Genomic DNA, 14,347 nt, shown 5'->3' with positions numbered 1-14,347 from the left:
TGCCAAATATCCCAGGACGATTTGTTGAAAAGGGTGTCCATTCCCTACATTATGTTTTTCTTTGCTTTGTTGAAGATTAGCTGGCTGTAAGTATTTGGGTTTATTTCCAGGTTCTCCCCAAAAGCAAATGCAACAAAAATAGGTAAATATGTGGGACTTAAACTAAAGAGCTTCTGCACAGCAAAAGGAATAATCAGCAGAGTAAACAGACAACCCACAGAGTGGGAGAAAAACCTTCAAAATTTATATATCTGACAAAGGACTAATATCCAAGGTCCACAAAAAACTCAAACAAATAGCAAGAAAAATATAAACAATTCCATCAAAAAGTGGGCTAAGGACATTAATAGACAACTCTTAAAAGAAGGCATACATAGGCCAACAAACATAATGAAAAAATGCTCAACATCACTAATGATCTGGGAAATGCAAATCAAACCCACAATGCAATACCACCTTAGTTGTGCAAAAATGGTCATAATCAAAAAATCAAAAAATAATAGATGTTGGTGTGAATGCAATGAAAAGAGAACACTTCTAAACTGCTGGTAGGAATGTAAACTAGTACAACCATAATGGAAAACAGTGTGGAGATTCCTTTAATAACTAAAAGTAGAACTACCATTTGATCTAGCAATCAATGTCATGGGTATCTACCCAGAGGAAAAGAAGTCATTATACAAAAAAGATAATTGCACATGTATGTTTATAGCAGCACAATTTGCAATTGCAAAAATATGGAACCAGCCCAAATGCCCATCAGTCAATGAGTGGATAAAGAAATTGTGGTTTGTGTGGGTCCACACAATGAAATACTACTTAGCCATAAAAAGGAACAAATTAATAGAATTCACAACAACCTAGATGGACCTGGAGACTATTATTCTAAGTGAAGTAACTCAGGAATGGAAAACCAAACATTGTATGTTCTTACTCAAAAGTGGGAGCTAAGTGATAGGGATACAAAGGCATAAGAATGATACAGTGGATTTTGGGGACTTGGGGAAAAGGGTGGGATGGGAGTGAGGGGCAAAAGACTGCAAATTGGGTTCAGTGTATGCTGCTCAGATGATGAGTAAACCAAAATCTTACCAATCACCATTAAAGAACTTACTCATGTAACCAAATACCACGTTTCCCAAAAACCTATGGAAATAAATTTTAAAAATGCTCTATCTGTCTGTTATTCTGTATCTCCTAATAGGACTTCATGACCAGTCAGGTGGATTTAGAGGAGGAAGTACTCATGGGAGCTACAGTTAAGCATAGACTTCGAAGATTTCCAGCCTGAATCTGTAGTGCATTGATTCAAAAGTGCAAAATGAAAGATCTCATGAAGCAGTTAAGCCTTTATTGTTCTACAGAATTAGACACGGTGGTTATTGCTAGAGTGAAGACTCAAGGTCTCATCAAGGGGAAAGCATATCTAGGGTGTCTTCATAAATGCTATATGCTAGTGTATTAATATCCTAACATTTCTTCTGCTTAGTTCTTAGCTATTGGGAACCATTTAGATAGTATTGAGCTCTATCCTCTTTCACTACATGAGAATTCTTGTTAACTCTTTCTGTGTACCAAGCCACCCTAATACTTAATAGCTTAAAATAACAATTTATTATTTGGTTGGTGCAAAAGTAATTGTGGTTTCTGCCATTACTTTTAATGATGCAATTAAAACTGCAATGAATTTTGCACCAACCAATAATACCTTCATGGTTCAGAGGGCTAACTGAGCTTACCTAAACAGTTCTTGCTCAGAGCCTCTCATGTGGTTGTGTCAGACAATAGCTGGAATTGGTATCATCAGAATAACTGACTGGTGTAGATACCCAAGATAGCAATCTAACAGGGCTAGAAGTTGATGTTGGCTATCAGCTGGAATCTGAGCCTGTCTATAGGAACACCTGTACATGGCTACTACATGCACCTTGGGCTTCTCAGCCTGGGCATTAGATTCACAGTGTCACTTCTACCATATTATACTGGACAACATAGTCACTGGTCCCAGCTCACCCAGATTCAAGGGGGTAAAAAAATAGACTTGATGGAGGAACAGCAAGGTCACACTATAGAGGAGTGTGAAACAGGAAATATTACTTTGCTTATCTTTTGAAAATGTCACCTTCCACAATTATTGGCATATAATCTTTGGGTTGCTAAGCATTTACATAACATATGCTAAGAACTGACCAAGTCCTACATATTTTACAGCCTCTCTACTTGTCTTTTAGAGCTCTTTCTGATTTAAATGCTCTGCTCCCTAAATATTCTGGGCTCATATATTCCCTCAATTCTCATTTTTCAGCCTTTTCCCCATCAAAACTACTATTTTGTGCTCAACTTTTTCAGGATCAATTTTTCTTCTAGGTAATTATGGGTAATGTGAGATGTTTAACTTTCACTTTCTGTATTAGCATCTCTGTGCAGGTGTCTGCTGATAAAATTAGGTTCCCAGTATATATGATACAACATGAATACATAATTTTCATTGCTGGTTAATAGTTTAGCTATAGAGGGCTATAGAAAGCTTGCTTTTATAGTGTGAAAATGTCAAGAAAATGCCCTTAGCCATTCAGTTTTAATGTCTGGAACAAGGCCCGGCATAAGAAGCCAGGTTATTTTACTTCTGATCCAGGCTGTGGCTTTGCCAGCCTTACATAGCCTTTCAGAGGTGTAGCTGCCCTTCCAAGGCAACTCCTATCTTCAGAGGGGCACACATGTATACAACCAAAGACTTTTACTAGAGATACAAAAAGAATTCTTTCCATCTTCAGATCTACTTACATTTCCTTAATGTCTCCCAAAGAGATTCAGTCATTAGTTTTGGAGAAGGAAGTAGCTAATCATACCAGAGGCCAAGACAGTTTTAGCATAATGATTAAGGACCAGACTTGGAGGCAGAGGTCCCGAGTTTAAATCCAAGACCTGTAACTTATCATATGAAAGTTAGGCAGCTCACTGTAAAATGAGGGTAGTGATAGTACCCACCTCAAAAAGCTGTCATGAGAATTGTACATGCCTGGCATGCAGCAAGTGTTGTAAGTATTTGCTGTTATTCCTATTTTGTCATTGGCTAGTTTTGTAGGATCTCCATACTATTAAAGGATAGTAATAGGCAATGTGATCAATATGAGATGAAATGATAGACATCTTTTTGGTGTGTTCACTGGTTAATGTGTTGCCCCTCTCAGGGAATATAATGCTGTAAAAACCATCATTGGATCAATATGCTCCTGCTGGGTCCATGGCTCCTTAAAGAGGAGAGCATATGGTAGAATTTCAGGCACCATAGGAGGTCAATGAGGGGAATATTTTTGTTGAAGGAGAAAACTCTTTTAAAGTTGCCGATTATGTCTACCCATTGAGTCAGCTGTACTACTTAAGTAAAAAAAAAAAAAAAAAAAAAAAAAATTATTTGCATGATTCTATTTTTCATTGTAAAGTTTTATCTTTTTTTTTTTTTAATTTCTAAAAATGCCACAAGGTCAAATCATTCCAAAGGACTATTACTCCCAAAATGTTTAAAAATCACTGACTAGAGATAAGATGTAACTCAAAGCCCATGATCCCATAATCAGAGAAAATTTGTAGGCTCCAAAAAAACTAGTAGGATGATGAGAATAGGTTGAAAAAGATATATTATTCTAAGACATATTCTGACCTGGATAATTACTGAGAAACTCAGAAGAAAAACAATTACATATCAACACAATTTCTATCCAAAAACAAAAACCATAACTAATAGCAAAAAAGAATAGCAAAATATATTTTTAGTACCTACTCCATTAAAATACCTAGTCTCTTTCCATAAAAGGCCTATAAGATTTTATAAATTCAATTTTATATTGGAAGAAGTGAAGGCTTGAAGAAATCAAGCAACTTGCCCGAGTCCCGCAGGTGGTAGCTTTATATGCCAAGAGTCAGATTCAGATACCTCTAGCTCTGTGTTCAGACTCTGAAACTGCATCCTCTGTTCACACATTCAGTGCTCACAACACAAGTCTTGGCTTCTCATCTTGGCAGGAGAGGAGCACCATAGCTAATCCTAAAATGATTTTCTACCTCATCTTCCTTCATCTCCCCAGACCAACCCTGTATTCCAGATGGGGCAGTCTTCTCACTGACCTTGTTATCTGGTGTGCCTAACTGTGTCCTCTGCCCCTTCAGGTTTCATACCTGTAATACTCTCCTGTTCTCCACTCTGCTGATTTAAACCTTGATATTCCTCAGAACATTCTTAATGTAATCAACTTCACACATCTTCCCCTGAGCTCCCAAATTCAGTGCAATTACCTATCTGCTGGACTTCCTGTGTCATTGCTGGAGTTTGATTTGCCTCACATCATAGGTTCTTTTTGTTTCTGTGCAGTATAGAGCTTGCCTCCCTGAATAGGGTAGGGTTTTATGCCACCTCTTACATCTTTTATCTAACACATGGTAAACCCGCAATAAATGCTAGGTAATTAACTAATGATCTGTTTTGTGGCAAAAAATTAAAAAAGCAAGCATTGGGTTGAATCTGTTATTTGTTAAAGAATTTCACAAGAGAGAATAAGTTCTTGAAAATGAAAGTGATTGAGAATTGTTTACAGTAATGTCTTCCTCATTCGAGACCAGCCTGCTCAACATGGTGAAACCCTGTCTCTACTAAAAATTATAAAACTATTATAAATCATTCTATTATAAAGACACATGCACACATATGTTCATTGTGGCACTGTTTACAATAGTAAAGACCTGGAACCAACCCAAATGCCCATTGATGATAGACTGGACAAGGAAAATATGGCACATATACACCATGGATACTATGAAGCCATAAAAAATAATGAGTGTGTATCCTTTGTAGGGACATGGATGAATCTGGAAACCATCATTCTCAGCAAACTGAAACAAGAACAGAAAATCAAACACCATGTGTTCTCACTCATAGGCGAGTGTTGAACAATGAGAACACATGGACACAGGGAGGGAAGCATCGCACACTGTGGTCTGTCGTGGGGGAGTACATGAGGGAAAGCAGGGAGTAGGGAGGTTGGGGAGGGATAACATGTGGAGAAATGCCAGATATAGTTGACAAGGGGATGGAGGCAGCAAACCACATTGCCATGTAGGTACCTATGAAACAATCCTGCATGTTCTGTACATGTACCCCAGAACCTAAAGTGCAATTATATATGTATTTAAAAAATAATAATAATAAAAGAAAAAACAAGATTAACTAGATGTGGTGGCACATGCCTTAAGTCCCAGCTACTTGGTAGGCTAAAGGAGGAGAATCACTTGAACCTGGGAAGAGGAGGTTGAAGTGAGCCAAGATTGTGCCACTACACTCCATCCTGGGCAACAGGATGAGACTCAAACTCAAAACAAAAACAAACAAACAAGCAAAAGTCTTCCTCAGAAGAGAAAATTCTTCTTCTTTGCAGGAAATGTCACTGTAGTACAAAAACTTTACAAATGCAAATGTTTTTAAAGAAAACAAAAACTTTATAAATACAAAGTTTAGCAAAAATACATGTGACCTACACACGTTGGATTAATGTTCATATTAGGCAAAGAAGTTGAATCAATACTGGGGAGAAAAGAAGTATATTGACAGGTCTTTTCCAGATAGACTTCAAGATTCCCATGATGAGAATAAAAACTATGGCCAAGAAAATCAATAAAGAAAAAAGTTAACCAAAGTCAGATATAATATTTGAAGAATTTTATACACTTCAGCTGGAGTCTCAGAGACTTCAAACAACTTTTCCAAGTTCTGCAGGTGGTGGCTTTATACACCAAGAGTCACACATATGAGTGTTACTCTTCATGCAGAGAGGCATGGGCTTGCATTTACTCTGTGACAAAATTTCATTATTTAGAAAACAAAGAAACTGAACTGAACTGAGCAGTCACAAATGTTAGTCTCAGCCATTTTTAATTCTTTGGCTTCAAACAGGGTTGACAGTAAAGAACTAAAGTTGGGAAATTTTGTAACAGGCCACCTCTTATTTTTCTAGAATTCACCTTCCCCACCCCACCTGTAAACTTCCCAAGGCAGAAAATACTGCATGTTGTCATCAGGTTTATCAGTAACAAATCAATGCCTTTATATTATAGTTTGCAACCACTTTCTTGGGTATTAGCTTATGGGGCCTTCACAAGTTCATGTTATACAGAAACAAACTCCTTTTGCAGATGTTCAGTTTGAGGGAGGTTAAGAAACTTTCCCATAGGGTTTGAGGTGTCAGGGAAGGTAGTTGTTCCTCCAGTGCTTTTTGCTTTCTCTGGGCCATGCTTTCTCTCAGAGGCCAAAAATATAGATGATTCTCCAAATTGATCTGGTATTACTGAGCCTATGTCCCACAGCTTTGCTGTCTGCTGTTCTTTAATACTGAAAGAAAAACTCTACCCAAGTTCCTCATCTAAATGAGATGCCTAGCTCTACTAAAATCTCAGCATAAAGCAATAGTGTCTGTCTTAGTCAATGACTAAAAGAAACGTCCTCCCATAAATATCAAATAAGACGTCAAAGTGAACCCACTCGGCCTAGGGAGGTAATAGTGAAAATTCTGAGTTCCAGGGCATGAGGAAGAAGAAAAATAGGAAGGGCTAAAAGACACATAGGTTTGATTTTCTTTAAAAACCTCCACATGTTGCTTTGTCTTCAATGAACACACAGTGGCAGGAGTTGAGGATGGATAGGAGCTGAGATTGAATAGATGTAAAAAGAAAAAGTGCAAGTTATAAATTGAATGTACAATTTATAATTCAGCAGCATATAATCAAGTTCTAAACTGCAGGGATGAAGTGCTCCGTGAGAAGCTAAAACAAAGAGGTAAAGATCACTAACAGTATGGAGTTTTAGGAAGGGAATTTGAGCCCACCTCTGAAGGATGTCTAGGCTTTATTCATGGGAAAGCGGAGGCAAAGCTAGCGCTGGAGCTGACAGTTAAAGTGCATGCAAAATTTCTGTCGAAAACTACACCTAGGATCTTCACCTCATTTTCTTCCTCTTACCCTAAGGTGGAAAAGTGAATCAACGTGTAGAAAAAGGCAGGTAATACTATGACCGTGATATCATGAAGACCTTGTCTGAAAGCAGTAAGGAAGAAATTTTAGTATACAGGGAGAGACTGACTGTCACATGTGTTAAACTACAATTTCCCATGTAATGCTGCTTTTCAATTTGTGTTTTATCTCTTCCCTTGAGTCCCACCATAGTGCCAGGCCCTAGGATGCTCTAGTCTTGAAACACTTCAGAACAACACTTTTACTGCACCCCAGGGAGGCAGCTAAATTCTAGCACATCTGTGCATTTTATAGAAACCGAAGCATAGGCAAATTGGTTTTTTGGGGAGAGGAGGAGGGATGTCCAACTTTCTTTTACCTTCACAAGACTCTGAATAGAATCCACTTCATAGCCCATATGGCTGGTATATATGAATGGACATAACAACTCAAACACTTCCAGAAATAGGTAGAAGTATCACTAAGGACTTTGAAGAGTCTGACTTCCTTACCTTCAATCACCGACATACTTCAGTTTTCATTTCTCTTTGCCAATATTTGGACATATATATTTTTTCTTCTCTCTTTTAACACTAATTAATAGACTATATTTTTCAGAGCAGTTTTACTTTTACCAAAAAAATGAGCAGAAAGTAAAATTCCATCTGCCCCAACATCTCTTATCACGGTTTGTCTACAATTAATATCTTGTAGTAGTATTGTATATTAGATGAACAAACATTGAGAAATTATATAAGTTAAAGTTTGTAGTTTACATTGGGGTCCCTCTTGTGTTATATAGTTCTTGGGGCTTTAACAGATGTATAATGCCAGGTATCAACCCATATAGTGATATACAAAGGAGTTTCAGTGCCTGAAAATCCCCTGCGCTCCATCTATTCATCCCTTAATCCTCTCATGCTTCTTTTTTTAAATGTAAAAATCTGTAGAACTATAAAGTGAGAAATAGCTTATAATCTGCTATAGTGAAGTCTTTACAGAAGAGGCTGAAAGTGATATATTGCTCAACTTAATAACGAAATAGTGGTGGCATGCTAGTCCTGAATTCTTTCCTTCTGCCCCACAATTACATGGTGTTTTTCAGGATAGGAGAAAAAGTAACAGCCAAGTGCTTACACTCAAATGAAGATCAAGCACTACCCTTAAATAAATTTTTTTAAATAAATGGGATCACAATTATCTTAGGACAAATAAATCTTCACCTCTTTCCTCCTTTTCTGGCTGGAATTGAGGATGGGAAAACACATTTGGAGGTGTATTTAATTCAGAAAGGGCACAACTGAAATTTCCTAAGCAGATCTAGAGGTACGTGGTGGTGATAAAAAGAGATGGTTCAGAGATGACTGTTTGCAGCCAGCTTTTGGCTCCAGCCTCTAAAGGGAAAAGGTAAATGAGTCTTTGAAGTTTTCTACTAAGATTCTCAGACTGGCTTAACCAGGAAAAGCAGGAATACAAGTTCCATGGCCTGAGGTTTTGCTCAAGACCAAAGTGTTCTTGCTAAAACATCTTTCAGTGTCATGATTAAGAACATGATCTCTGTAGTGAGACTGACATAAATTCAAATTGTCACTCCTGGATCTGTGTGATGTCTCTACATCCCAGTTTCTCCAGCTTATGTGTGACCAACAGTACCTGTATTTTAACTGGGAGTCGTAAAGAACATGAGATGGCAGCTGCCAGGAGACTTACTCAGCCACTGGCCAACGCGATGTTATTTGCAAGCGGTGATTCATAATGCAGGGTGATAATAATCAGCTGCTGAATGGTATGTTAGCAAAAAGAAGAAGAACCTCCCTATGGAGTTAAAAAAGAAATCAGAAAAAACTGGTGTGTGTGTGTGTGTGTGTGTGTGTGTGTGTGTTTGCAAGTATGTATGAATAAATTATGTTTGAACAATTAGAAAATGGGGACCTAGGGATTGGCAGGCAGGATGGTAAATAATAGATGAAGTTTCCAGAAACAGAAGTAGGAGATCAGTAGCCATAAACCAAGTTTGAGAGTGGGCTGGATGCTGGGAATCCCAGTTAGGGCATCTTTCTTTGACCTTATGGAAGAAAAAACTCTGTTTTAAATTGAAAAACTACACTATGTTTGATTAACTATTGTTGTTTAATTAATTTCCAGGCTCTTTACCAAGAAGATAACTTTTGTTTTTACTTACCTTCCGAAGTTAAATCATAATAAATACTTGCCTCCAACCAATGAAATGCTAATTCATGTACTTAGCAAAGAAATCACTATAATGTTGGCCTAAACTCTTCACCCTACCATCCCCAGACCCCCTCACTGGAGGACACGAATTAATGAGCTACGTAGAACCCTGTAACATTGTATTCTTGGTATGGGCTTATGAGACAAATATCCAAGTAAAAGGTTAAAACAAGAAAATACTTAGTAGGAAGTCTAATTGTGTTTGAGGGATTAAAAATTTGCTTCCTGCATTGCTGTGTTAAGGCTCAACAGTTCTGTAGACTCACACACCTGAGGACTCCGAGACCTGAGAGCTAGGGCAAGTGATGCCCTTTGACTGGCAGTTAAAATAACGAACAAGCAAGATTCTACTAGTTCTCAAGAGCTGTTATGAAATCTAAAAAAGTGGTTCTTGGAATTTCAGGCTAATGGCTCTTCTGTTCTCTACTGAAAGATTTTCCGCTGCAGCTGGGCAACCCACTTTCTTCCCGCATGTTTTGGCACCAAGAAATGGTCTCTAATTTGTGCACACTGTTGGGCATAAAGAGCTGATAGTTTGTATACACTGTTTCAATTTCATTATCATGCTTTTCAAATTTTCATTCTTTGAAGTTTTTAAAGTTTTTATTCTTGAGTGAGCCATCAAAGCCTTACAGTACAGAAGAGTGAGGGGAAAAGATTTGATGTTTTAATTTTAGACAGCAGTTGTTAGATTGGAGAGAAAACATTTGAGGAGGTAGGTGAAAGAGACAGGGAAAATGAGCCAGGGAATGTGTTGGGCCACTTAAACCAGACCAATTACAAATGCATTCACCATGGAGATGTAAATTTGAGCCTCAGTTCCATCTATCTGCATGACAACTGTTCTTCTTCAAATGGTGGTTCACTCTCATATAATAAAAAAAGTTTAAGAAAGGAGACTAACTGTCTGAATTCAATGTTTATGAAAGCATGTCCTGGAAGGAATTTTCCTTCCAAAATAAAAAATTCAGCATGCCTAGCAGAAGGGATTTGGTAAGGGACAGAGAGAAGCATTTTTTGTCATTATGTTAATATACCACCCCAACTTCACTCTTGATTCCAACAGCCCTTGGGGTGCCAGGCTTTCTCTCACTCTCAGGTCAATTCCTCTGCCCGTGTTGCACAGAGAGCCCCCTTCAACAGGGAGCCTTGACTCGTGAACACAGACATATAGACTCGTGAACATAGGCCATTCCCACACACATAAGAAACAATAATCTCAGGACTGTTTCCCATTTTTTTCTATTTCAAATCCAGGCTGTGGGTTTTTTAGTTTGAGCTCTTTGATTTTATTCAGGGACAGCAGTGTAAGGGAAGCTGAAAAACTGTTCCACCAGGCTTCAAGCATATGCCTGGATTTGTTTACCATAAACAAAATCTTCTCAGCGGCTGTTACTGTCACCATAGCAACAAGATTGAGGTTACATCTATCAACAAAGCACCACATAAGGCGAAGGCAAGCAGTTAATAAAGAAGAGCAATGATAATTACACAGCAGCCAGCCGCCAGCTCAAACACAGAGGCTTTTTTTTTTTTTTCCAAATTCTAGTTCCATTTTTGATGTAGAAATGGAAAGTATAACTCAAAAGGCATTGGATGCCCATTTCTGGAGTCACCTGGGAGATAGAAAAATAAACAGCTGGAACTTCTCCATAGATCTTAACTCTATGGCGTAACTCTCTTAGTAGATTTATCTACTTCAGTAAGGTAAAACTGCCTCATTAATGATTAAGAAAAGGAAATCAGAAATGGCTGTGGAAAAATCAATTTCTGATTTAAAATACAAATATTGAAACGAAATCCCAAAGATCAAGAATGGGCTTACAGAGGAAAGTGAAATTAAATGGACATAACTTCCTGTGCTCTTCATTGAAACAAGTAGGTTAGGTGAATTGAATTCATAGCTCATTAGTTTTATCTACTATTGATTAAGCATCTTATGCCCTATTTAGGTCATTGTTTCATACTTTAATTTCAAATAAACAAAACCATAACAAAGAGATACAGGGAAGATACAAAAAATGTATAACATTGATTTATTCACTAAACTTTAATTGGATATTGAGATGAGTATGAGTCGGGCATTATACTAATCCTAAAAGATGCTAAAAAAACACATAGATTTCCCATTTTTAGAGATCTTGATAATTTTCACTATTTTGCAAAACTATATAAGTCAGGCAGGATAATACATATAAAACAAAGTTCTGAGAGTGATATTGACAAAATATAGAAAAGGCAGTGCTATATTTTACTAGGTGATTTTTTTACCGAATTTGAAGTGAACTATATTCAGCCTGCCCTAGAAAATTCAGAGTATCTTCAGGTGGAGAATATAATCTCAAAGGTAAAATGGACAAAGTATCCTCATAAATCACAGCACCAACTTTTACATCTTCATCTTTTCCTTCACCATAATTTTCGTGGCCAAACACATGATCTTTCCATGTGGACTGAGGCATTAATCTAGACACAGCAAGATGTGTTACCAATTGACCTATATATTAGTTTTGTAGGGCTTCCATAACAAATTTCCAAAACCTGGGGTGACTTGAAACAACAGAAATGAATACTCTCACAGTTCTAGAAGCTGAATATCAAAATCAAGATGTACACAGTTTCATGCTCCCTATGAAAGCTCTAGGGAAGAAGCCTTTCTTTGCCTCTTCCACCTTCTGGTGGTTGTCAGCATTCTTCCTTATTTCTTGCTGTGCAGGCTCATAACTCCAGTCTTCACCTCCATCCTCCCATAGTCTTCTCAGTGTCTACCAACTTCTTCCCTTTCCCTGTCCATCCACCCTGCTCCTAAATCTCTGGTAACTGCCATTCTATTCTCTGCTTTTATGAGCTCAACTTTTTAAGATTCCATATATAAGTGAGATAATAGAGTATTTATATAATAATTTGTATCTGTGCCTGACTTGTTTTGGCTAACATGTCCTGCAGGTTCATCCATGTTCTCACAAATGGGACAAGATAAAACGTCTTCATTTTTTTAATGCTGAATAGTATTCCATAGTGTATGTGTACACTAAATTTTAAAAATCCATTTGTTTGCTGATAGACATTTAATGATTGTTTTTATATCTTAGCTATTGTGAATTTGGCATATAGACCTTTGGTATACAGACATATCTTCAACATACTGATTTCAATTCCCTTTGGTATATACCAAAGGGTGGAATTGTTGAATACAATAATCCTATTTTCAGTTTTTTGAGGAACTTCATGCTGTTTTTCAGAATGGCTGTGCTAATTTACAATACCACCAACCGGGTTCCTTTTTCTCCACATTCTTGCCAACATTTGTTCTCTCTTATTCTTTACATAGTAACCTATTTAACAGAGGTGAGGTGATATCTCACTGTAATTTTAATTTGCAATTCTCTGATGACTAGAGATGTTTGACTTTTTAAACATATCTATTGGCCTTTTGTATATCTTCTGTTGAGGAATGTCTATTCAAGTTTTTTGCCTATTTTTTAATAGGGTTATTTGTTTTCTTGTTATTGAGTAGTTTTAGTTTCTCATATATTTTGGAGATTAGCCCCTAATCAAAGTATGATTGACAAATCGTTTCTCCCAATCTGTGGGTTGTCTTATCAGTATATTGTTTACTTTGCTGTGTAGACACTTCTTAGTTTGATGCAATTCCATTAGTATTTTTTCCTTCTGTTGCTTGGGCTATCCAAGAAATCACTTCCCAGATCAATGTCATACAACTTTTCCCCTGTGTAATCCTCTAGTAGTTTTATAGCTTTAGGTCTGTACCATAAATATATAGGTTTATTTCTGGGCTCTCTATCCTATTCTATTGGTCAATGTATCAGTTTTTATGCAATTACATGTTGCCTTGATTACTATAGTTTTGTAATATCTTTTGAAAACTAATAGTGGGATGACTCCATGTATGTACATTTTGGACAAAATAGCTTTGGCTATTTGGGGACTTCTGTGGTTCCATGCAAATTTAGGATTAAAATTTTTATTTTACTCTACAGTTAAGGGTTACATGAGCAGGGTTCTTATGTGGGTATACTGCCTGATGCTGAGTTTTGGGCTTCTAATAATCCTAACATTCAAGCAGTGAACATAGTATCTGATAGGCAGTTTTCCAATCGTTCCACCTTCTCTCCGTTTCCACTTTTAGAATCCTCAGCATTTATTGCTCCCATCTTTGTGTCTGTGTGCACCCAATGTTTAGCTCCCACTTATAAGTAAAAACATGAAGTTTTTGGTTTGCTGTTTCTGTAATTCACTTAAGGATAATGACCTGTAGCTGTATTCATGTTGCTCCAAAGGATAAGATTTTGTTCTTTTTTAGAGCTGTACAGTATTCCATGGTGTATACTAACCACATTTTAAGAAGTCCTATCCACTGTTGATGGAAACCTGGGTAGATTCCATGTCTTAGCTATTGTGTATAGTACTACTATAAAAAGGTATGCAATGCTGCATGAATATGCATATCACCCTTGCACAGGAGCCATGCTAATATTTTCTATATTGTTCTAATTTCAGTAGATATGCTGCCCAACCAAGCAAAATTTTAGGACTTTTTTCCCTATGTCTATGAAGAATGATATTAGAATTTTAATACAGATTGCATTGAATCTGTGGTTCCCTTTGGGAAGTATGGATATTTAAATATTAATTCAATCCATGAACACAGACATCCTTCCATTTATCAATTATTTGTATAATATTTATTTCCTCAATGTTTTAATGTTTCTGGTATACAGATCTTTCATTTCCTTGGTCACATTTACTCCCAAGTAGCTTATAGGTTTACTTATTTTTGATGCAATTGTAAATCAAATAGTTCTCCTAATTTTTTTTCACATAGATCAATTTTGTGGCTAAATCATCCTTTCAGCTTTACACAGTCCATGAACACTAACAAAGTAATTGTTTATATCCCAAAATATCTAGGGTATCCTCAGAGACCCTCTGCAAGCTGCTATGCACTCATCTATACTCAAATGTCTGGGAAATCCTGATCAACCTTATTCGCCACCCTAACGTTAGTATTGCACAGAATAAAAATATAAAGTCCAGGGACCTAACTGGACAAAAGATGGCTTTTAGAGTTGCCTTGAGAACCTCTTACCTCATCTGT

The 14,347-nt window shown here is 37.1% G+C and overlaps 1 non-coding gene across 1 annotated transcript; it reads right to left on the bottom strand.

Annotated features, from left to right (window-relative positions):
- Window positions 1–13,666: 13,666 nt before the first annotated feature.
- Window positions 13,667–13,773, bottom strand: LOC120361706 (U6 spliceosomal RNA). The gene has a single exon (XR_005577846.1). It is a non-coding gene; the product is annotated as a U6 spliceosomal RNA (small nuclear RNA).
- Window positions 13,774–14,347: the final 574 nt, after the last annotated feature.

Source organism: Saimiri boliviensis, chromosome 13, assembly GCF_048565385.1.
Source record: "Saimiri boliviensis isolate mSaiBol1 chromosome 13, mSaiBol1.pri, whole genome shotgun sequence".
Classification (NCBI taxonomy): Eukaryota; Metazoa; Chordata; class Mammalia; order Primates; family Cebidae; genus Saimiri; species Saimiri boliviensis.
The sequence above is the reverse complement of the archived record's forward strand: the minus strand, read 5'-3'. Positions and strand labels throughout refer to the sequence as shown.